We start from the raw sequence: 23,810 nt of genomic DNA, 5'->3' as shown, positions 1-23,810 counted from the left end.
ATGGGCAAATAAATAAAATAAAAGCTATTAAAAGTGGTTGGCTGTTGCTTCCGCAAGCTTGCAGTAGCAATTAGCGCTCAAAAAATGAACAAAGAATTTGAAAAAATTAGATCTCTGGTTAAATTGCTAACAGTGCCCCAAATGCCCTCAATATAGGGGGCATTATAGTTTTTTATTAAAATATTTAGCTTTTTTTTTTATCAAAAAGAACTGCACTAAGCAGTTTCGGGGGTTTCAAAGTTGGTTGGAGTGGGGTGTTAGAAAAAAACGGCACTGAAAAATGCCTTTACATTGCAGTCTATGGGAACTGATTGTTGCCATAGAACACAATGTAAATATATATGTGTTGATATGTGTATATACACATATTAACACATAAATATACTGTATATGTATATATTCATATACATTTATATTTAAAAATGCTACCCATTGCTTTGCTACTTACCCCCTTCGATGTGCAAAGTTCTTATGCAATCTCTGACGACTTCAGAACAAGGCTCCAGCCAATGGAAGCGCGCTCTTGTAAGCGTAATGCTTCCTAGTAATGTAAAGGTCGAGCTTGTGTTTACATTGTGATTTACTTGTAATACCAGCATACATTATTGTGTGCTGGTATTACACAGTGGAGCACAAATATCGCTTGCATGCAAGTGATATATAGCGCTCCACTTGTAGTCTAGCCCATTATGAGTAATGCTGTTTGTGATGCATAGAAAGTTAAGTTAGCACACTCCTCTCTTACACTACATCAATCAGCTCTTTATACTATTTTGAGAATTATGTATTGTTTATATGATAGTTCTTTTTTTGTGCCTAATGCAGGAATCTATTTAGGAACATAACAGCTTATTTCTCTTATGTCATAGGGTTTCTTTGTGGAGTCCTGCGTGCCTCCTATTGATTTTCTTATGTCTGAGAAGAATTCCTGTTTTGTAGCATTATCTTTCTCAAATAAACATTTAAAAGTAAAAAAATAAAAAAGCTATAGGAGCTGTGGGGATACTTATTTATACCATGATTTATTTATATGTATTTCATTGTATAATCATTTGTATTGTCATCATTTGAAAAATATTTTATTTTTCTTATTGCATTTTTTTTATAGGATGAAGATTTATTTTTAGCGATATTAATATGTCATAAAAGACAGTATCTGCGACTTTATAGTTTTACAAAACTGCAACTATAAAATCTTATACTGTTTTTTTATATATTAATATTGCTTAAAATAAATGTTCAACCTAACAAAAAATGCAAAATGAAAAATAAAAATGTAAATTCATAATTTTGCATTATACAATAAAATGCATATCAATAAATCATTGTATATCCAAATAAAGTGCCATTGGACCCACCACAACCTAAGCTCACTAAAATATAACCCCCCACCAAAACCTAAGCCAACTACATGACTAAGTCCTTAAATGTAATAACCCCCACCACAGTCTAAGCCCACAACATTATTAACCCCTAAAACATCCTACGCCCACTACACTATTATTCCATTAAATGCAATAACCCTGACCACAACCTAAGCCCACTATACTAATAACCCCTTAAATGCAATAACCCTCACCACAACCCTTTAAATGCCATAAGCCACAACCTTAAGCAAAAACAACATATCACAAAAATACACAACAGTAAATGACCAAAGCAAAAACAACAAAGTAAACAAAACATTAAACCAAATTACAAAACAAAAAACTGCAAAAGCAAACAAGAAGAAACCACAAACAATTTGCAAAAAATCCTTTAAAAAACTCAACAACAGATATTTATTACTCATGTTCCAAAATCTTCTTTTCTACATCAGATGTAATGCACAATTATAACACAAAAAAAAACCAAACAAAAAAAACCAAAACAAAGGCAAAAAAAAATAAAAAAAAATCCAGGCACAAAAAAAGAAAATTAGAAAAAATCAGGGAATAAATATCCAAAAAAGCCATAAAACCCCCCAAAGTATTCTCTTCTTTTTTCATCATATGTAATTCATAAAGATCCAGGTGATAAAACAAAAAGCCAAAAGGGTACTCTTCTTAATCAAATGTAATCCATAAGGAGATGGTGAATCCTCTTGGCAGCGTCTCCTCAGTGGTGGCAGCTCCTCCTTAGTGGTGGCAACATCTCCTCAGTGGTGGCGGCTCCTCCTTAGTGGTGGCGGGTCCTGTGGTTCTCCTCAGCGGTACCGGCTCTTGCTCACTGGCAGCGGCGGCTCCTCCTTGGGAGTGGCGGCTCCTCTATGGTCAAAATCCAATGTAATCCAGCACAACAAACAAACAGGTGTGCACGCCCACAAGTCACTGCAAAAACCTTTGGATAATATAAAAAGTTTAAGAAAACGGCAGCACCACCTTGATATGCAATAAATCCTCTTTATTCTTTGTGTAGGAGCAGGTACAGGGTCCTCTATGGTGACAGCAGCTCCTCTTCTTCTTGCATCCATTCTTCATGCTATTCAGCAGCACACTTATTTTTTCGGTCAGTTTGGTTGTTTATTGTTGTGTAATTTTGTGTAATGTTTTGTTTATTTTGTTGTTGTTTGTTGTGGGGGTTTATTGTTGTGTAATTTTGTGTAATGTTTTGTTTATTTTGTTGTTGTTTGTTGTGGGGGTTTATTGTTGTGTAATTTTGTGTAATGTTTTGTTTATTTTGTTGTTGTTTGCTGTGGGGGTTTATTGTTGTGTAATTTTGTGTAATGTTTTGTTTATTTTGTTGTTGTTTGCTGTGGGGGTTTATTGTTGTGTAATTTTGTGTAATGTTTTGTTTATTTTGTTGTTGTTTACTGTGGGGGTTTATTGTTGTGTAATTTTGTGTAATGTTTTGTTTATTTTGTTGTTGTTTGCTGTGGGGGTTTATTGTTGTGTAATGTTTTGTAATGTTTTGTATATTTTGTTGTTGTTTGCTGTGGGGGTTTATTGTTGTGTAATTTTGTGTAATGTTTTGTTTATTTTGTTGTTGTTTGCTGTGGGGGTTTATTGTTGTGTAATTTTGTGTAATGCTTTGTTTACCTGTTATGGATGTTTGCATTGGTTGTTCATTGTTGTGTAACTTTATGTAATGTTTTGTTTAATTTCTTTAGTTTTAATGTTGTGTTTTTTATATGTTGTTTTTGCTTAAAGGGATAGTGTAGTCAAAATTAAACTTTCCTGATTCAGATAGTGCATGCAGTTTTAAACAACTTTCTAATTTACTCCTATTACCAAATTATCTTTGTTCTCTTGGTGTTAAGGGGTTAATTGTTCAGTGGGATTAAGTTTCTTTTAGCAGTTAATAGTGTAGTGGGCTTAGATTGCTTTAGGGGTTAATAGTAGAGAGCTTAGCTTAGGTTGCTTTAAGTGTTGTTAGTGTAGTAGGCTTAGGTTGCAATGGGAGCTGTTGCATTTAAGGGGTTAATAATGCAATTGGCATAGTTTGTGGTGGGATTATTTAGTTTAAGGGGTTAATAGTGGGTTTAGGTTGCTTTAATGGTTAATTGTGTAGTGTTTTTAGGTTGCTTTAAGGGTTAATAGTGTAGTGGGCTTAGGTTGCTCTGGGGGGTTATTGAGTTTAAGGGCTTAATAGTGTAGTGGGCTTAGATTGCTATGGGTGTTATGTTGCTTTAGGGGTTAATAGTGTAGGGCTGTTTAGGGTGATTATTGGGTTGGTGTTTTTGCATTAAAAGAATAAGGAATAAACTAATGTATTAAAGTTTTTAAATAATGCATTCTTTCTTTATTCTTTTAATTTGTGTAGGCTGCCGCTTGTATATTCGGTTGTGCACCAAATGCACGAAATAGGCAATGTGCATGTATGATATATGTAACAGGAATCATTTTCATTACTTCTTCAATTTAGGTGGCAATGCTGCTTTGAAAATATTAACAGCATCTCCACCTACTGAGATGTATAGTACAATGCCTCTCATCTAGACTGCCTTAAAACAATGTCAGCAGTTTCATCAGATATCTCATTCCAAATCATCAGGGCCTAAATGTGCTTTTTTAATTTTTACATTTCCACATTAGAGCAAAAGTGCCTATTGTGGGATACACCAGCCCATTTTCTATAAATTTCAATAACATCTTGTGAAGATAACAGCCCATGAAAAGTGAAATATGTCTCTGCTCTGCTAAACAATAGTTTTTATACTACAAACATGCCCAGTACCAGGGAAATAATAGTTACGGTTTCTACCTAAAGATTACTATTTACTAATACCCAGTAAGATTTACATTGGTAGGAGTTTTGTCACTCAGCAGTATACATAAATATAAATTGATAAGAAGATAGCAGGGATGTAAGACAGGAATATAGATTACATTAAATTATACTTACATTTATTTAAGTTTTTCAATGAATTATTTGTGAGTAAAATCAGGCCTTGTTTCAGCTGCTCCCGTAAATTATTTATTAACAGCATAAAAATGGAACTTAAACTGAATGCACCATTGAGCCATAATATGTCTAGTAGGGCAATGCTAGACATAATATTAAACATTAGTAAACAGCAGTAAAATAAATCGGAATAGGCTTATTTGCTTTTCATCAGCACATGCATTTTCAGTCTCATGATCTCAGTGTCTGAAATGTCTACACTACATACAATTATAGTTGTATAAACGACACGCTCCAGCTCTTTCTTATATGATTCTCCCTTTCCTTGAAGGCTGAAACCTAATTGATAGCTTCCATTGTATGCAGTGCACGTCAATAAATACTAAAACTGAATGAGAATCAATACTGTGTTAGTATTGGGATTAGGCAAGCTGTTTCCTTCTTTACTACTGGAAAGATGGATATGAGTAAATAAAATGACTATTTGTCTAATCTGTGCCTGGGGATTATGTATTGTGTTTTACTCTGAAGGCAGAAAACACACCAGCCAGTTTAGACCCCCTAAAAATAACCTGGATTACATCTGTCAGAACCATGTAGGGCAAGCTTCAAGTTAAAAACTTATGATCAAATAGAAAAAAATATATTTTACATTCAGCTAGTGACTTGTGTGGGTGTTTTATTTTTTATAATTAAAGGGACAGTCTGACGTAAAAATTACCTGCTCTAATATTTTAACATGTCATTTTTTTCTTTACTGAAAATAGGGTTGATCACAGTCTTGGACTTGTTTCTGCAGATAATGTTTGCTTAACTTTGTCCTGTATTGTCAGTGTGCTTTTACCAGTGATCACAATCACAAAATGCTCATGCTGTTAATTCTTGAAACAATACAGAATAGTCAATTGCATTGTTATATATTCTTCCAAAATCTCCACCCCCCAATTTTCTATAACAGTTGATAATCCCATCATTACCCCTACCCCGCATGCCCAATGTCTTGGGGTCACACTTGACTCAGACCTTTCTTTCACTCCTCACATTCAGTCCTTGGCTAAAGCCTGCCGCTTTCACCTTAAAAACATCTCTAAAATTAGACATTTCCTTGCACAAGACACAACTAAGATTTTAATCCACTCTCTCATCCTTTCCCGACTACTGCAACTCTGTCCTCTCTGGGCTACCTAGCTGTTGCCTAGCTCCTTTGCAATCCATAATGAATGCCTCTGCCAGGCTCATCTTCCTTACACGTCGCTCTTCATCTGCTGCACCTCTCTGCCAATCCCTTCACTGGCTTCCTCTTGACTCCAGGATTAAGCACAAAATCTTCATTCTGAAATACAAAGCCTTCATCTGCACTGCTCCCCCATACATTTCACACCTTATCTCCAGATACTCTCCCTCCCATCCCCTTTGCTCTGCTCACGTTCTCCTACTCTCCTCCTCTCTTGTTACCTCCTCACATTCCCGTTTACAAGACTTCTCCAGACTGATTCCTATCTTTTGGAACTCCCTGCCTCGCTCCACAAAACTCTCCCTTAGTTTTAACAGCTTCAAGCGCTCCCTAAAGACTCTTCTATTCAGGGATGCATACAACCTACACTAACCATTCCTAACTCCATTGCTTTCCCCTTGAACCCCTTAGAATGTAAGCCTATGAGCCCAGATGTTTGTAGATCCCCTTCATAGTAGCCGACTACAACAGTGCAACTCTCGGGAGGGCCCTCTACCCATCTGATCCCTATAAATGTTATCTTGTATACCGCCTATGTTTATAGCGCTGCGGAATCTGTTGGCGCTCTACAAATACCTGATAATAATAATTATATATATATATATATATATAAAATAACATTTATTTATGCAACAAAAATAGTGCTTTGTCATTATAAATGATTTTTCACAGCTTTAAAAAAAAAAGAACATTTAACGATTATGAAACAACACGCTATGAACATTTTTAAAATAAATAATTTTAGAAATATCTTCTGACACAATAAAATGTACTACATATTTCTGATCAGGCCTAGGGGCTTGCAAGTTTCACTGTTCTCACTTCTTGCTGAACAGATGCAACAATCTCTTAAGGACTGAATGACCTACTTCAGGATAACAGTAAAGTGACACGCACCTAACCAACTTTATTACTCCCCTCTTTCCCCTGAAATAAAGACACATCACCAGGTTGGGAGGAAGTCCCGCAGGTCGCATTTATTCAAACAGCTAGTGCGCATGCTCGCACTAGCAGGTTACTTAGTAACCAACAGCATATGTAAATATGCCGGCGCGCATGAGTCCCTATCCATAACTCCTACTTTGGGAGGTAGCGGCCTAATATAATTCAGGATATGGCGGAGTCCCCCGGATGGCTCCGCCCCATCTGGTGTTATCCAAGGGGGTTAGGATGATTTTTCGGTCTGCCTACCTGCGAGGAAAAGGCACCCTAGGCCTGGCCCTAGTGACGTCGCCTTTCCTCCAGCCTGACCAATCACTCCACCCCAAGGCTTCAAATTTAGGCCACTACCTCTCGCCGCTAGAGCAACTCTAACTCCCGCCCTTAAGGGGCCCAGCTCTTGACAGCCAAAAAAGCCGAATAAGATGCTGGTGGAGGCCCAAACTTACAAACACGGGCTTACCTAAGGCTAGCTCGACTAAACCTACCCCTGCCATGTTAACTAATGCCGAAATTCAGCCGCCACTCAAGCCGCCTACTAATTCTCTTGTAATAGGGAAGGGAGGGTGGGCAGCTCCAGTTTCTAACAGAAAACCGGAGGAAAGAGGCAGAACCTTCCAGAACATCAGTTCTTAAACCCTAAGGTGAGTCACTCCCCTTAAGCTGCAACATTGTTGCAGCTCCATCTTCTCTTTACATTCCTATCCTTGCCAGGCCACAGCCCTTAATACGTTCCATTCCCACTAGGGGTCACTACACTATCATAAGGACTGAATGAACAACTTCAGGATAACAGTAAAGTGACACGCACCTAACCAACTTTATTACTCCCCTCTTTCCCCTGAAATAAAGACACAACACCAGGTTGGGAGGAAGACCCGCAGGTCGCATTTATTCAAACAGCTAGTGGGCATTCTTGCACTAGCAGGTTACTTAGTAACCAACAGCATATGTAAATATGCCGGCATGCATGAGTCCCTATCCATAACTCCTACTTTGGGAGGTAGCGGCCTAATATAATTCGGGATATGGCGGAGACCCCCGGGTGACTCCGCCCCATCAGGTGTTATCCAAGGGGGTTAGGATGATTTTTCGGTCTGCCTACCTGCGAGGAAAAGGCACCCTAGGCCCAGCCCTAGTGACGTCGCCTTTCCTCCAGCCTGACCAATCACTCCACCCCAAGGCTTCAAATTTAGGCCACTACCTCTCGCCACCCTATTGACAAGAGACTCTTGCCACCACACCCAGCACAGCTTAAAGCTGTGCTCCCAACACCTCCCTTAAATTACCTAAAAATAGGTCCAGGCCCACATCAGAGAGATGCACTCCATCAGGGCGATACAACGCCTTTTGATCAGCCGTCAAATTCGGGTGCTTGACCACAAAACCTTGCGACCCGCAAACCGTCTTCCGCACTTCTTTACTGATCTTTTTCCTAATTCTATAGCCGGCACCCAACAAACCTAGGTGACTCCAATGTAGCCTGGCCACTATATTGGACCACCCTACACAGACCCCCGGGGACCAGGCACGCAGCCACGCAATGTCTGCTTGCATGATCTTGATGAGATCCAACACTGGAATCTCACCAACATCATTCCCCCCCAGATGCAACACAATTATCTGGGGTCTACCCCAGCGACGCTGTGCATCCTGCAAAAGCGTCGGGAGCTCACGCCAGCACATGCCTCTCCTGCCTAACCATCTAAGAGACGCCCTGGCCATAGAGAAACCCAATTGTTGCCCCCCAACTGAAGCAGCAGCCCGAATGGCCACCCAATGGACATAAGAATGTCCCACAATCCAAACACGAACAGCAGCTGCAGAAACTGAAACAAACAATAAACTTACTAAACTTAAACCGCAGCAGGAACCTACAACAGAACATTAACCTGCTAGCCCTAAATTGCCCCGTCCTCGCAGCTATTGCTGCAATGGCCTAAAGTACAGCCTATATCTATTCGAGCGCCACCGGCCTAGCCGTTAATGTCAGCTGCTGACTGCCCTTCTGCCGCTGCGGACGTGGCTGCGCCAATCCTAAAAGAATGCGTCCCTATACTATTTGGCTTAAAGCCTAAACTGCCTGCCACTGTTTTCAACACCTTCTTAAACTGGTAGACCGACAGTGATGACCCGTCCTCATGTACCAATAATTGTATTCCGCCTGCAGGACGCACCCCTAAGAACTCGGACAACACCCGTACTGGACAGGCTACACCACCGCCTTTCCCAGCCAGTGTCATCCAAGCACCCTTACCCTCCTGGTCTATTTTAGACCGGGGAACAAACAGTAGAACTGCCGACTCATACACCTTAACGTGCTGAAGCAGAACACCTTTACCTGAAATCCTAGCTGCCGGTGCTACCAGCTCGCTCACGCGCAATGCTCCCGCAAACGCCAGCACAAATGCTGCCTTAAACAGCGCGACCTTATAAGGGGATGAGCACACCCCCACCAGTCCAGTCAACAGCCGCTCTAGTCTCTCACCAGTTATAGGTTCCCGCAAGTCTGGAACTCTAATCTCAGTGCGACCGCAACCTCACGCTATCTGTTTTACCAGAAACGACCCTACCGGGTCAGGACCACCTGCGAGCTTATAAAAATAAGTAAGGGCCGCCAAACGTGCCTGCACAGCCGCTTTGCGCACCCCCTGCCTTTTGAGCACTGCTAACCATTCCAGCAACATTACCTGAGACCCATCCCGTACAGAAACCTGCCGGTTCCCGCAGAATTCATCCCAGGCTCTCCAGTATGACACGTAGGCCGCCCAAGTTGCCGGGGCTAGCGCTGCCCCCACTAATGACAAAATGGCTCCCCCAGATCCGCCAGTTGCCAGAGAGAAGGGGGACAAGTCAGCCCAACTGCTGCAGCTTCTAGCACTAGCTTCCTAAACTGATCCCACTGGAAGCGCGACAGAGCGTCAGCCACCACATTATCCACTCCCGGCACATGCCGAAAATTGGATATTGCTGCGGAGGCAACGCAATACCAAGACGCGCAAATACCGCACTACCATTGGGGAGGCCGCCAACAGGTTATTAAAAGCATGCACCACGCTCAGGTTCTCAGTCCAGAACGTGACTACCCTATCCTTGAAGCGACCGGCCCATAATTCTACCGCCACCACGATAGGAAACAACTCGAGCAACGTCAGGTTACGCGTAAGCCCCTTCTCGTGCCATTCCACCTGCCAGGGCCCTGCGCACCACTCGCCCTCAAAGAAGGCCCCGAAAGCCAGACACCCCGCCCGTGTCAGTAAAGAGTTTCAGCTCTTGACTGGTGACCCACTGCTTAGGCCACAGCCGGACCCCATTGAAGTCTGTCAGGAACCTATCCCAGACCTGCAGATCTTCCACAATATCTCTGGAAATCCGGACCTTACCAGTCCTTGCTGGCCCCAGGCAACCCTCCATCCGCCTGTTGAAAACCCTACCAATGGGTATGACCCTACAAGCAAAGTTCAACATCCCCAATAATGACTGCAGCTCTTTTATGAGCAACCATTCTCCTGCAGCAGCCAACCTAACCACTTCCAGGAGCTTGAGAACCTTATCACTCGGCAGGCGACACATCGCGGCCTCCATGTCCATTTCTATGCCGAGGTATGTCGTACACGGCCCCTGCGTCTTATCCTCGGCAAGTGGAACCCCAAATTTGGCCTTAATGAGACGCATAACACCCATCAGTCTGGCGCAACTCCCCGAGCCTGGTGAACCCACCAGGAGGAAATCGTCCAGATAATGTGCTACCGCATCATCCTCTGCCACCGTGACCACCGCCCAGTGCAGGAAGGAACTGAACATCTCGAACAGTGCGCACGACAGAGAACATCCCATGGGTAAACATCTGTCCACAAAATATTCCCCTCGCAGTTTGCACCCCATTAACCAAAAGGACGTGGGGTGCAATGGCAGCAGTCAAAATTCAAACTCAATGTTGACTTTTGCCAATTCAGCCCCCTTTCCAGCCCGCAAAACCACCTCAAGTGCCCGGTCAAACGACTGGTAGTGCACTGAAGCCAGGTCGGGATCAATGGCATCCTTAACCGACGCCCCGGCCGGGTAGGAAAGGTGCTGAATCATCCGAAACTTGCCCAAGGGAGACACCACCAAATCAACGATTGGTAACTCCGCAAAGGGGCCCACCATTCTACCGAGACACACTTCCTTCATAAGCTTCTCCATCACCACATCAGGATACTCCTTAACCGACTTCAAATTGCGGTGGGTCACCCACCCCCTCATGTAAGTCGTGATGGGAATCCGAAACCCCTCCCGCAACCCCACCAGCAGAACCCTTGCTGCCTGGCGGTCAGGGTATAACTACAACCAAAGCTCAAGAACGTCCACCCTCAGCGGGGTGGGCGCTCTTCACCCCAGTTCCTCCCTTAGCCTGCCCTCTGTCTGCCCCAAGATCCCGCCGTTTGCACTCACAATCCGGGTGACCCCCATTGGGTGACCCCTGTCGCACTGCCGGTCCTGAAACTTCCAACAATCGCGCCCCTTGCGCCGGACCTTAGCAAAGGACCTCTGCTCCCTTGCCGGTGAGCCTGGGGGGGAGGTTGACCTCTCTGCCCCCAGTCTCGCCCACAGGTGCATATCGGTGGTTTCGAAATTCAAAAAGGGGTTGCTCACCATTTTTCTACGATACTCCTCATCGTAGTCGCGCCATGCCCCCTCCTTATACCTCCGACAGATCCAGTCAATCGTATCCATGTATTTAATGACTGCCTGCATCTGATCAGGGTGCTTCTCCAAGTAGCAAGCACCCAGAACTCGGAAACAGCGATGCCATTCCAAGTATGTATCTGGGCGCTTAAACTTCTTTGGGACAGAACCATCTTTACTCCTCTCCTTCTGTCTCTGAGCCTCGATCGACAGTTCGAACACATTAACAAACTTGCCTGCGTGTATTCGCTGCACGGTCTTAGCTTTCAGGTGCCCATAGAGACAGTGCACCTGACACGCGGAAGTATCCCCGAACAGCGCCGCTTTACGCCCTATGCTGCCCTGAGGGGTGCCTACTTGCTCCCCCAATGGCACTAGGGAGGTTCCCTGCTCCCCCTGCCTAAGCGCCCCCGCCTGTCTCACTGCCTGCGTACCCTGGCTAGACGCTATCCTGTTCAGCAGCCTGAACATCCTACGCTTGTCTTTTCCCTCCAACTCCAAAGACTGATCACTATCTGACCCTGCATCTGAGGATGTATCAGAACCACCTCCCCCGAGTGTAAGTGTGGTTATCTCACCTGCTCCAGAAGTCCCAGCTGCTCCGCCCAACATGGCTGATCCGCCAGTCGATGTAGAGGCTACCGCCTCAGACATCCCGGCTGCTTCTCTATTCGCCTGGGCCAGCGAAAGGGACCTGGCTGTTCTGGAATCCTCCACACGACAACCTGCCACTGGAACCTGTAAAACAGCAGAAATGTCGGGAGTACCAGGGCCTTGAAACACTGCCCCGCCTGCATTCACACCTCCAGCTACTTGCATACCCCCGCTTGCTGCCTGCCCTCCTAGCGTACCCCATGCGGTCAATAGCGGCTGCAATAACTGCAGCAGCACTGGTGGGATAGCTTGCTGCCCTGCTGTCTGCACCACCTGCTCTTGTGGACCCCCAAGGTGCCCTGGAAGCCCCACGTTCACACCCACACCGGTCCCCACAGGAACCTGGGGACTCGCACTGGGACCTTGCACACCATGCCCTCTTCTATCTGGTAAAGCAATCTCTTGTATGCCTGCCCCAGACACTTGCCCAGCAGCGCTCACACCAAACATCAAATGTCCCTGCTGCTGCGTGAGCTGCACACCTTGCCCTCTCCCAGCTTGCAGCACATTCACCTGTGTTGCACACCCAGGCACTCCACACAATTGTCCCTGTTGCTGTGCCACACCTTGCCCCTTACCAACTGGCATCACGCTCCCCTGTCTCGCACTTCCAGGCACTCCACGCACTTGCCCCTGCTGCTGGACCCTGGGCTCATCATACACTAGACCCAACATAGTACCCCCAACACCACCAGCAGGGACGGTCCTCGGCCCCGGTACCACCGACCTACCTGTCCTGGTACCACATGAGGACCCGCTCCTGCCTGCTGCATGTCTCCCCCTGTGACCGCTATCACTGCTGCGGCCTCGCAGGGGGGGTTACCGGAAGTGCGTCACCGGAAGGGGCGGGGCTACGACGCGCAATACTCACGCGTGCATCAACCGGGAGGCCTACACCCAACGTCACCTTGTATGGGCCCGGAACTAGGCCCGGGGCCTACTCCTACACCAGGCCCACAAACGGGCCCAGAGCCTGTCGAACCTCCAGTTGCCGCCACCAAGGCCTGCAGGAGGGACATAACCTCTGCTGCTGCCTCAGCTGGCAAGGCCTGCATGCCCTGCACCAAAGCACTGCTCACCATAGGGGATACCAGAGAGGCCTCCAGCCCTGCATCACTAGGCCCAGGGCCCGAGGCCTGCTCAAACTCTCTCTCCTCCTGCCCGACCACTGCCACCCCCACCTCAGTCTCTCCACCACTCGACCCTGCATCCTCATACAAAGATGGAGAGCCTGGGGGAGCTAGAGAGGGGGCCTTAGAACCCTGCCCACATGGGATCATGTCCTCCTGCGAGGGAAGGGGATTCTCCACAGTATTCACTCTTTTCTCCTTTGCAGGAGCCCTACTACCACCTGGGGACCCATCCCTGAACCTCTTCGGTAGAACAGATACTCGCCTGGCACGATTCATGATGACAGCAACTCAGACAGCTCCAACTTCTAACAGAAAACCGGAGGAAAGAGGCAGAACCTTCCAGAACATCAGTTCTTAAACCCCAAGGTGAGTCACTCCCCTTAAGCTGCAACATTGTTGCAGCTCCATCTTCTCTTTACATTCCTATCCTTGCCAGGCCACAGCCCTTAATACGTTCCATTCCCACTAGGGGTCACTACACTATCATTTTCTGTAGCCAGTCCAGTTATGTTGCTCATAAAGCAACAAATCCTGTCTTTTACAACTTCAACAAAAAGTTCTAGAGACCCTAAAATGAACTAGCCTATGCCTTGTGTCATAATGCACCAAGGCCTGTCATAGCAGGATCAGGTGAGCAAACAGCCAACCAGGACAGGCTTAGCATCTGTCTGCCCAGTGCTCACTACTTCCTTTATGCACTTGTTAGTCACACTACCTGCCTGCTGCACATTGTGTTATTGTCAGAGAACACGCACCACAGCACAAAAGCAGCTTCATGGTTGAGAGGACACAAGGCACCCTCTTTTGTGATGCCTTTACTGCTATGGGCCCCCTCAGCAATCTGGCCCCAGTGCTACTGTACCATCAGTAGTGTTACCCAGGGTTTGGGGATTAGTGATTATATCACAGGTTGGAGATTTTAATAGTGTGTAGAGATGCTAATAATAAGGTGACATGTGTTCAATTAACCTGCTCCAAAACCATAGAAATATATGTGTATATAGGGATCGACCAGGGGCATTATCGGTATAGTGGGCATGCATGTTTGCTGGGTAGATATTTTGCTAAAAAAAAAATGCATATTGCTATTTTTTAAATGTCAATTGATTGAGCAGGTAGAATTTATATCAGTTTGGTGATGTTGCTTCCAAACCTCAGCAAGGTAATGTCACTGTGTTTTCTGCATCCACAAAACCAACATTCCATCTAAAAGCTTTCTGGGGTACTCAATAATTTGAAACAATTTGTGTAGGGTTTATCAAGTAAGTTTAATTGGGGAATTCGATAAGTTAAAAGTGGCCCTATAATTGTGTCATTAAGTAATGAGAATTTTAGATTGTTATTAGAAAAACAGGACTGGCACATGTTAAAGGGACATAAAACCCAAAAGTTTCCTTAATGATTCAGTTAGAACATACAATTTTAAACAACTTTCAAATTTATTTCTATTATCATACACCTAGATTTAGAGTTTTGCGTTAGAAGGGGTGGGTTAGCTACGCATGTTTTTTTCCCCCCCCGCACCTTTTAACCAACGCTGGTATTTAGAGTTCTCTTAAGGGCTGCGATAGGCTCCAAAAAGGGAGCGTAGAGCATAATTTACAGCCACTTCAACTCTCAATACCAGCGTTGCTTACGGACGCGGACAGCTTAAAAAACGTGCTTGTGCACGATATCCCCATAGGAAACAATGGGGCAGTTTGGGCTGAAAAAAAACCTAACACCTGCAAAAAAGCAGCGTTCAGCTCCTAACGCAGCCCCATTGTTTCCTATGGGGAAACACTTCCTAAGTCTGCACCTAACACCATAACATGTACCCCGAGTCTAAACACCCCTAACCTTACACTTATTAACCCCTTATCTGTCGCCCCGCTATCGCTGACCCCTGCTGTATATTATTAACCCCTAATCTGCCACTTCATACACCGCCGCAACCTACATTATAGCTATGTACCCCTAATCTGCTGCCCCTAACACCGCCGACCCCTATATTATATTTATTAACCCCTAATCTGCCCCCACAACGTCGCCGCTACCTAACTACACTTATTAACCCCTAATCTGCCGACCGGACCTCGCCGCTACTCTAATAAATGTATTAACCCCTAAAGCTAAGTCTAACCCTAACACTAACACCCCCCTAGGTTAAATTTAATTTAAATCTAACTAAATAAATTAACTCTTATTAAATAAATTAATCCTATTTAAAGCTAAATACTTACCTGTAAAATAAACCCTAATATAGCTACAATATAGCGAATAATTATATTGTAGCTATTTTAGGATTTATATTTATTTTACAGGCAACTTTGTATTTATTTTAACTAGGTACAATAGCTATTAAATAGTTAATAACTATTTAATAGCTACCTAGTTAAAATAATTACAAAATTACCTGTAAAATAAATCCTAACCTAAGTTACAATTAAACCTAACACTACACTATCAATAAATTAATTAACTAAACTATCTACAATTATCTAAACTAAATTACAAAAAAAAAAAAAACACTACATTACAAAAATAAAAAGATTACAAGAATTTTAAACTAATTACAACTACTCTAAGCCCCCTAAAAAAATAACAAAGCCCCCCAAAATAAAAAAAATGCCCTACCCTATTCTAAAATAAAAAGTTAACATTTCTTTTACCTTACCAGCCCTTAAAAGGGCCTTTTGTGGGGCATGCCCCAAAGAAAACAGCTCTTTTGCCTGTAAAAAAACCATACAATACCCCCCCCAACATTATACAACCCACCACCCACATACCCCTAATCTAACCCAAACACCCCTTAAAAAACCTAACACTAAGCCCCTAAAGATCTCCCTACCTTATCATCCGTCCAGAAGAGGGTCTGAAGTCTTCATCCTATCCAACAAGAAGAGGTCCAGAAGAGGGTCCGAAGTCTTCATCCTATCCGGCAAGAAAAGGACATCTGGACCGGTAGACATGTTCATCCAGGCGGCGTCTTCTATCTTCATCCATCCGGCATAGAGCGGGACCATCTTGAAGCAGCCTATTGGCATTCTATTGGCTGTTCTGATCAGCCAAAAGAATGCGAGCTCAATCTGATTGGCTGATTTTTCCTACCTTAATTCCGATTGGCTGATAGAATCCTATAAGCCAATCGGAATTCGAGGGATGCCATCTTGGATGACGTCACTTAAAGGAACCTTCATTCGTCGGGAGTCGCCGGAAGAAGAGGATGGATCTGCGTCGGCTGCTTCAAGATGGTCCTGCTCCGTGCCGTATGGATGAAGATAGAAGACGCCGCCTGGATGAAAATGTCTACCGGTCCGGATGTCCTCTTCTTGCCGGATAGGATGTAGACTTCGGACCCTCTTCTGGACGGATCGGTGATACCAGGTGTGGTGAAGATAAGGTAGGGAGATCTTCAGGGGCTTAGTGTTAGGTTTTTTAAGGGGTGTTTGGGTTAGATTAGGGGTATGTGGGTGGTGGGTTGTAATGTTGGGGGGGTATTGTATGTTTTTTTTACAGGCAAAAGAGCTGTTTTCTTTGGGGCATGCCCCGCAAAAGGCCCTTTTAAGGGCTGGTAAGGTAAAAGAGCTGTTAACTTTTTATTTTAGAATAGGGTAGGGCATTTTTTTATTTTGGGGGGCTTTGCTATTTTTTTAGGGGGCTTAGAGTAGGTGTATTTAGTTTAAAATTCTTGTAATCTTTTTTTATTTTTTGTAATTTAGTGGTTTTTTTTTTGTAATTTAGTTTAGTTGATTTAATTGTAGATAATTGTAGATAGTTTAGTTAATTAATTTATTGATAGTGTAGTGTTAGGTTTAATTGTAACTTAGGTTAGGATTTATTTTACAGGTAATTTTGTAATTATTTTAACTAGGTAGCTATTGAATAGTTATTAACTATTTAATAGCTATTGTGCCTAGTTAAAATAAATACAAAGTTGCCTGTAAAATAAATATAAATCCTAAAATAGTTTGTTATATTGTAGCTATATTAGGGTTTATTTTACAGGTTAGTATTTAGCTTTAAATAGGATTAATTTATTTAATAAGATTTAATTTATTTTGTTAGATAAAAATTATATTTAACTTAGGGGGGTGTTAGTATTAGGGTTAGATTTAGCTTTAGGGGTTAATACATTTTATTAGAGTAGCAGCGAGGTCCGGTCGGCAGATTAGGGGTTAATACTTGAAGTTAGGTGTCGGCGATGTTAGGGAGGGCAGATTAGGGGTTAATACTATTTATTATAGGGTTTTGAGGCGGGAGTGAGGCGGTTTAGGGGTTAATACATTTATTATAGTGGCAGCGAGGTCCGGTCGGCAGATTAGGGGTTAAGAAGTGTAGGTAGGTAGCGGCGACGTTGGGGGGGCAGATTAGGGGGTAATAAATATAATATAGGGGTCGGCGATGTTAGGAGCAGCAGATTAGGGGTACATAGGGATAATGTAGGTTGCGGCGGTGTACGTTCGGCAGATTAGGGGTTAAAACATTTTATTAGAGTGGCGGCGATGTGGGGGGACCTCGGTTTAGGGGTACATAGGTAGTTTATGGGTGTTAGTGTACTTTAGAGGACAGTAGTTAAGAGCTTTATGAACCGGCGTTAGCCCATAAAGCTCTTAACTCCTGACTTTTTTCTGCGGCTGGAGTTTTCTCGTTAGAGTTCTAACGCTCACTTCAGCCAAGACTCTAAATACCAGAGTTAGAAAGATCCCATTGAAAAGATAGGATATGCAATTGACGTAAAGGGATCTGCAGTATGGAAAAGTCGCGGCTGGAAAGTGAGCGTTAGACCCTTTCATGACTGACTCTAAATACCAGCGGGCGGCCAAAACCAGCATTAGGACCCCTTAACGCTGGTTTGGACGGCTAACGCAGAACTCTAAATCTAGGCGATATTTTCTTTGTTTTCTAGTTATCCTTCATTGAAAAGCAGGGATGTTAGCTCTGTAGTGTGCACGTGTCTGCAGCACTATACAACAGCAGTTTTGCAACCATGTTATATATTAATAAGAGCACTATATGGCAGCACTATTTCCTGTCATGTAGTGCTTCAGGCATGTGCAAAGTACCAACATATATACAGTATATCTTCAACAAAGCATAACATAATTATTTGATAATAGAAGTAAATTGGAAACTTTTTAAAATGATGTTCGCTATCTGAATAATGAAAGAAAAAGGCTATTTTTTACCAAATTGATAATGAAAACAGTGGTGTCAATAAACAATGGAAATGTCAGATTGGGATTATGTCACCATTAAAAGGGCTTATCGGAATCTGTTAACATGCAACTAATTATCAAAAGGCAATTTTTTATCAAACCTACACAGCGAGATTACATGTGGCTTGTTATGATTTTTCCGCGCGATGTGGTCTTTTCGCAATCAATTTCCATTGCTCAGGAATTATAAGTCTTGTAAAATCGCAATTGCGCGCACGCATTCGCCTTTTACGCAACAAAATCCTTTCTGCACTCGAAGAGCTGTAGTTAAGGCTTTTCCGCAATAAAAAAGTTTCATGAAACACTTCAAAAATACATTACAAAGTACACTTACACTCATATTAACACTGTCTAATAAAAATTATTAAAAAAAATATTGCACAAAAAAGTTATAAAGGCTCAAAGATACGAAATCTCAGGTGTTAGAAAAAAAAAGCTGACACAGGGATTTTACATTGACATACATACACATACCTAGAGAAACATGGATTTATATTTATAGACATATGTTTAAAGGGACACTGAACCCACATTTTTTCTGTCGTGATTCAAATAGAGCATGAAATTTTAAGCAACTTTCTAATTTACTCCTATTATCACATTTTCTTCATTCTCTTGGTATCTTTATTTGAAATGCAAGAATGTAAGTTTAGATGCCAAACCATTTTTGGTGACCAACCTGGGTTGTTCTTGCTGATTGGTGGATAAATTCATCCACCAAAAAAAAAAATGCTGTCCCGAGTTCTGAACCAAAAAACCTTAGATGCCTTCTTTTTCAAATAATGATAGCAAGAGAACGAAGAAAAATTGATAATAGGAGTAAATTAGAAAGTTGCTTAAAATTGCATGCTCTATCTGAATCACGAAAGAAAAATTTGGGTTCAGTGTCCCTTTAACAATGGAGATAATGAAAATATTTTAGATTATAAACTTATGCACTTTAAACAATATCTCAGATGTATTTTCAATGCGGAATTCGCATATAGATCTTAAGATATCTAGACATAAAGTATCTCACAAAAGTGAGTGCACCCTTCACATTTTTGTAAATATTTTATTATATCTTTTCATGTGACAACACTGAAGAAATGACACATTGCTACAATGTAAAGTAGTGAGTGTACAGCCTGCATAACAGTGTACATTTTCTGCCCCCTCAATATAACTCAACACGCAGCCATTAATGTCTAAAGCATTGGAAACAAAAGTGAGTACACCCCTAATTGGAAATGTCCAAATTGGGCCCAAAGTGTCAATATTTTGTGTGGCCATCATTATTTTCCAGCACTACCTTAACCCTCTTGGTCATGGAGTTCACCAGACCTTCACAGGTTGCCACTGGAGTCCTCTTCCACTCCTCCATGACAACATCACAGAGCTGGTGGACCTTGCGCTCCCCCAACTTCCATTTGAGGATGCCCCACAGATGCTCAATATGGTTTAGGTCTGGAAACATGCTTGTCAGGTCCATCACCTTTACCCTCAGCTTCTTTAGCAAGGCAGTGGTCATCTTGGAGGTGTGTTTGGAGTTGTTATCATGTTGGAATACTGCCCTGTGGCCCAGTCTCCACTTTGGTATGTCACAGTACATGTTGGCATTCATGGTTCCCTCAATGAACTGTAGCTCCGCTGTGCCGGCAGCACTCATGCAGGCCCAGACCATGACACTCCCACCACCATTCTTGACTGTAGGCAAGACACACTTGTCTTTGTACTCCTCACCTGGTTGCCGCCACACACACTTGACACCATCTGAACCAAATAAGTTTATCTTGGTCTCATTTGACCACAGAACATGGTTCTAGTAATCCATGTCCTTAGTCTGCTTGTCTTCAGCAAACTGTTTGCGGGCTTTCTGGTGCATCATCTTTAGAAGAGGCTTGCATCTGGGACGACAGTCATGCAGACCAATTTGATGCAGTGTGCAGCGTATGGTCGGAGCACTGACAGGCTGACCCCCCACCCCTTCAACCTCTGCAGCAGTGCTGGCAGCACTCATACAGCTATTTCCCAAACACAACCTCTGGATGTGACGCTGAGCACGTGCACTCAACTTCTTTGTCAACCTGTCCTGTAAAACCGCTGTATAGTCTTGCCCACCGTGCTGCATCTCAGTTTCAGGGTCTTGGCAATCTTCTTAGCCTAGGACATCTTTATGTAGAGCAACAATTCTTTTTTTAAGATCCTCAGAGTTTTTTGCCATGAGGTGCCATGCTGAACTTCCAGTTACCAGTATGAGAGAGTGTGAGAGTGATAACTGCAAATTTAACACACCTGCTCCCCATTCACACCTGGGGAGGGAAAATGGCTAATTGGGCCCAATTTGAACATTTCCACTTAGGGATGTAATCACTTTTTTTGCCAACGGTTTAGACATTAATGGCTGTGTGTTGAGTTATTTTGAGGGGGCAGCATATTTACACTGTTATACAGGCTGTACACTCACTACTTTACATTGAAGCGAAGTGTTCTTTCTTCAGTGTTGTCACATGAAAAGATATAATAAAATATTTACAAAAATGTGAGGGGTGTACTCACTTTTGTGAGATACTGTGTATATATATATATATATATTCATATACATATCTTGCAATAAATAGATATATCAGTCCAAATATCATCAAATATATAGAGAAATATTTATTTAGATATAAATAGAACATATTCTATTACAATATGAAATATTCACATTTACATTTTTTCACATTACACTTTTCTAGGCGAATATGTCAAGGGCTTTGTGCAACATATACGTTTTTTTTTTCTTCTATATGTCTTCTCCATTGACTTCTATGTTGAGTATGCGAACGCTCACGCAATTTAGTGGTTTGCACTGCATGGCTTAAAGCGCACGCAAAATAAGTTGTAATACCTGCACAACCCCAAATGCGAAAAAGTCATAACATGAGCAGTGTTTTAACAACTGATTTGCCCCATGACTTGTAATCTTGCCCGTAGTTAAATAAAACCTAGATTGCTAGTTTTGCATTACAGTTTTAATGCTGAAAAAATGGCCATTTCAGCATAAAAACAGTAACACAGCCATCCGGCATGGAGCGTCCTCTTCATACGGTCATCGCCCTATACTGAATCTTCAATGCAAGGGAGCCTTTTCAAAATGGTGTCCCTTGCATTCCTATTGGCTGATTTTATTTTTGAAATTCAAATCAGCCAATAGGATAAGAGCTACTAAAATCCTATTGGCTGTTCAAATCAGCCAATAGGATGAGAGCTACTGAAATTCTATTGGCTGATTTGAATAGCCAATAGAATTTCATTAGCTCTCATCCTATTGACTGTTTTGAACAGCCAATAGGATTTCAGTAGCTCTCATCCTATTGGCTGATATGAATTTCAAAAATCAAATCAGCCAAATGGAATGCAAGGAATGCCATTTTGAAAAGGCTCCCTTGCATTGAAGATTCAGTGTACGGCAGTGACTGTATGAAGAGGACCGAATTCAAGGATGGACCCGCTCCGCGCCGCCGGGATGAAGATAGAAGACGCCGCCTGGATGAAGATAGAAGACGCCACCTGGATGGATGAAGACCTCGCCACCTGGTTGAAGACATTGCTGCCTGGATGTCCGAACTTCAGAAACTGTGAGTGGATCTTCGGGGATTTAGTGTTAGTTTTTTTTTTACTTTTTTTAGGTGGGTTTTTTTTAGATTAGGGTTTGGGCTTTTATTAAAAGAGCTGAATGCCTTTTTAAGGGCAATGTAAAAGAGTTGAATGTCCTTTTAAGGTTTAGACTTGGGGTTTATTTTAGGGTGTTAGGTTTAAACATAACTTTTTTTTCCCCATAGACATCAATGGGGTTGTGTTACAGAGCTTTTCATACCACAATTTAGGTGTTAGGTTTTTTTTATAACACTCTATCCCCATTGATGTTTATGGGGAAAGTGTGCACGAGCATGTCAAAGCAATCCTTGGATTTTGTACATTATGGAGCTTATCGCAACCATATCGCACACACAAGACGGCTTTTTAGAAACTTGTTATGGCCGCGCTATGGAGGGTGAAATAACGCGACTTTTGCTGCGTTCGTTTCGCACCCTCTATAGCACAAAACTCGTAATCTAGGCATTAGATAATTAATGCAAAAATGACATATCCCTACTTGTATGAGAATGTCCCTTTAATACTAGTGATGATAACACCTTCCTGACAATAATCTCATTGATAATCTACTTTTGTTTTTGTAGTATTATTATTAAAAAAAAAAGATAGATAATTGATAGACACAGAGAATCATAGATGATTGGTAGATAGAAAGACAGACAAATAGATAGATAGATAGATAGATAGATAGATAGATAGATAGATAGATAGATAGATAGATAGGCAGGCAGGCATACAGACAGACAGACAGATGAACGGATGAACGGAGGGATGGACAGATGGACGGATTAACAGACAGACAGACAAATAGATAGAGACAGACAGACATAGAGTTTTATTGTTAGAATTGTTATTCTGATAAAAGATCCTGTACTGCATGGCACAGATTTTAGTAGAACCTTTGCATGCCAATAGAGAATGTTTCTACTAATGTGGCATATTTATCAAAGGGTGATATTTATCTCCCATAAGAAAAATATCACTACATGATATGTTACTCTATATGATTGATTTATCAAGGTGTCAAAAAATGTCTCAGGGTTTGATAAATATGTTCTCCAGAAAAAATAGCATGCAGTCATAATCATCTCATGGGACATAAGTCTGACCCTTTGATGGATATAACCTAATATCTTTATTCTTAAAGTCATGTCAGTTTTGGGTCTGAATGTATAAATATAATGTGTTTGCATAGGTTATAAATGATTTGCAGGTTGATTCTTTTGACATGAAAAAGTGTTCTGCTATATTTTGAAGATATGCTTACAAGTTGAGAACATTATATATTTTAAAGTGATTATAATTATGTTGTTTATGTTAAACTAAATAATATGCTCAGACACAGTAAACTTGATATTTGGTCATGACAATCAGGATGTGGTGAGTATGGGCTAACAAATCCTTCCTCCATCAAAATAAATTAACCACAGTCCCACTATGTGACAAGTTCTGCAGTAAAAAATCCTGACTACCATAACAGGTGGGTATTGGGGCATAAAGCAAAGAAATAACTATCCTCATCCCTTGTATATTAAAGTGAAGGTGTATGATAAATGCCAGTTCCTCATATCTATATGGGAGGTGACAAGTGACCTACAAATATAAGCTTGGGTTTATAATTTTTACAATTAACATTTTAAGAACGTAACCATAAAAACTGGTAGGATGAAAATGTTAAACTCATAGAGGTCTGAAAAAATGTATGTGGTCCAGTTTTTTGGGGTCCATCAAGATTGATATAGGACATGCAACCCTACGTTCCAAGAGTGAGGAAGATATATATATTCTATGTACAACCTTTATCCGTTAAGTTTAATGGTAGGGGGTGTTTAATGTTTTAGAGACCTGTAATCTACACAAGCACAAGATTGATCTATCTATTGTAGGGTCAACAAGTTGCTCATATCTCCATATACATAAGTCGGGGTGAAGTAGTGACTTTGAAACTTCTCTGAAAATGCTTTCTAGAGATTAGGATGACCATGTTCAGTATTAAAGCAATAATACAAATTAAAGTCCTTACTGCAAAGAAGCCATTAA

This window comes from Bombina bombina, chromosome 6, assembly GCF_027579735.1.
Source record: "Bombina bombina isolate aBomBom1 chromosome 6, aBomBom1.pri, whole genome shotgun sequence".
Lineage (NCBI taxonomy): Eukaryota > Metazoa > Chordata > Amphibia > Anura > Bombinatoridae > Bombina > Bombina bombina.
The sequence above is the reverse complement of the archived record's forward strand: the minus strand, read 5'-3'. Positions refer to the sequence as shown.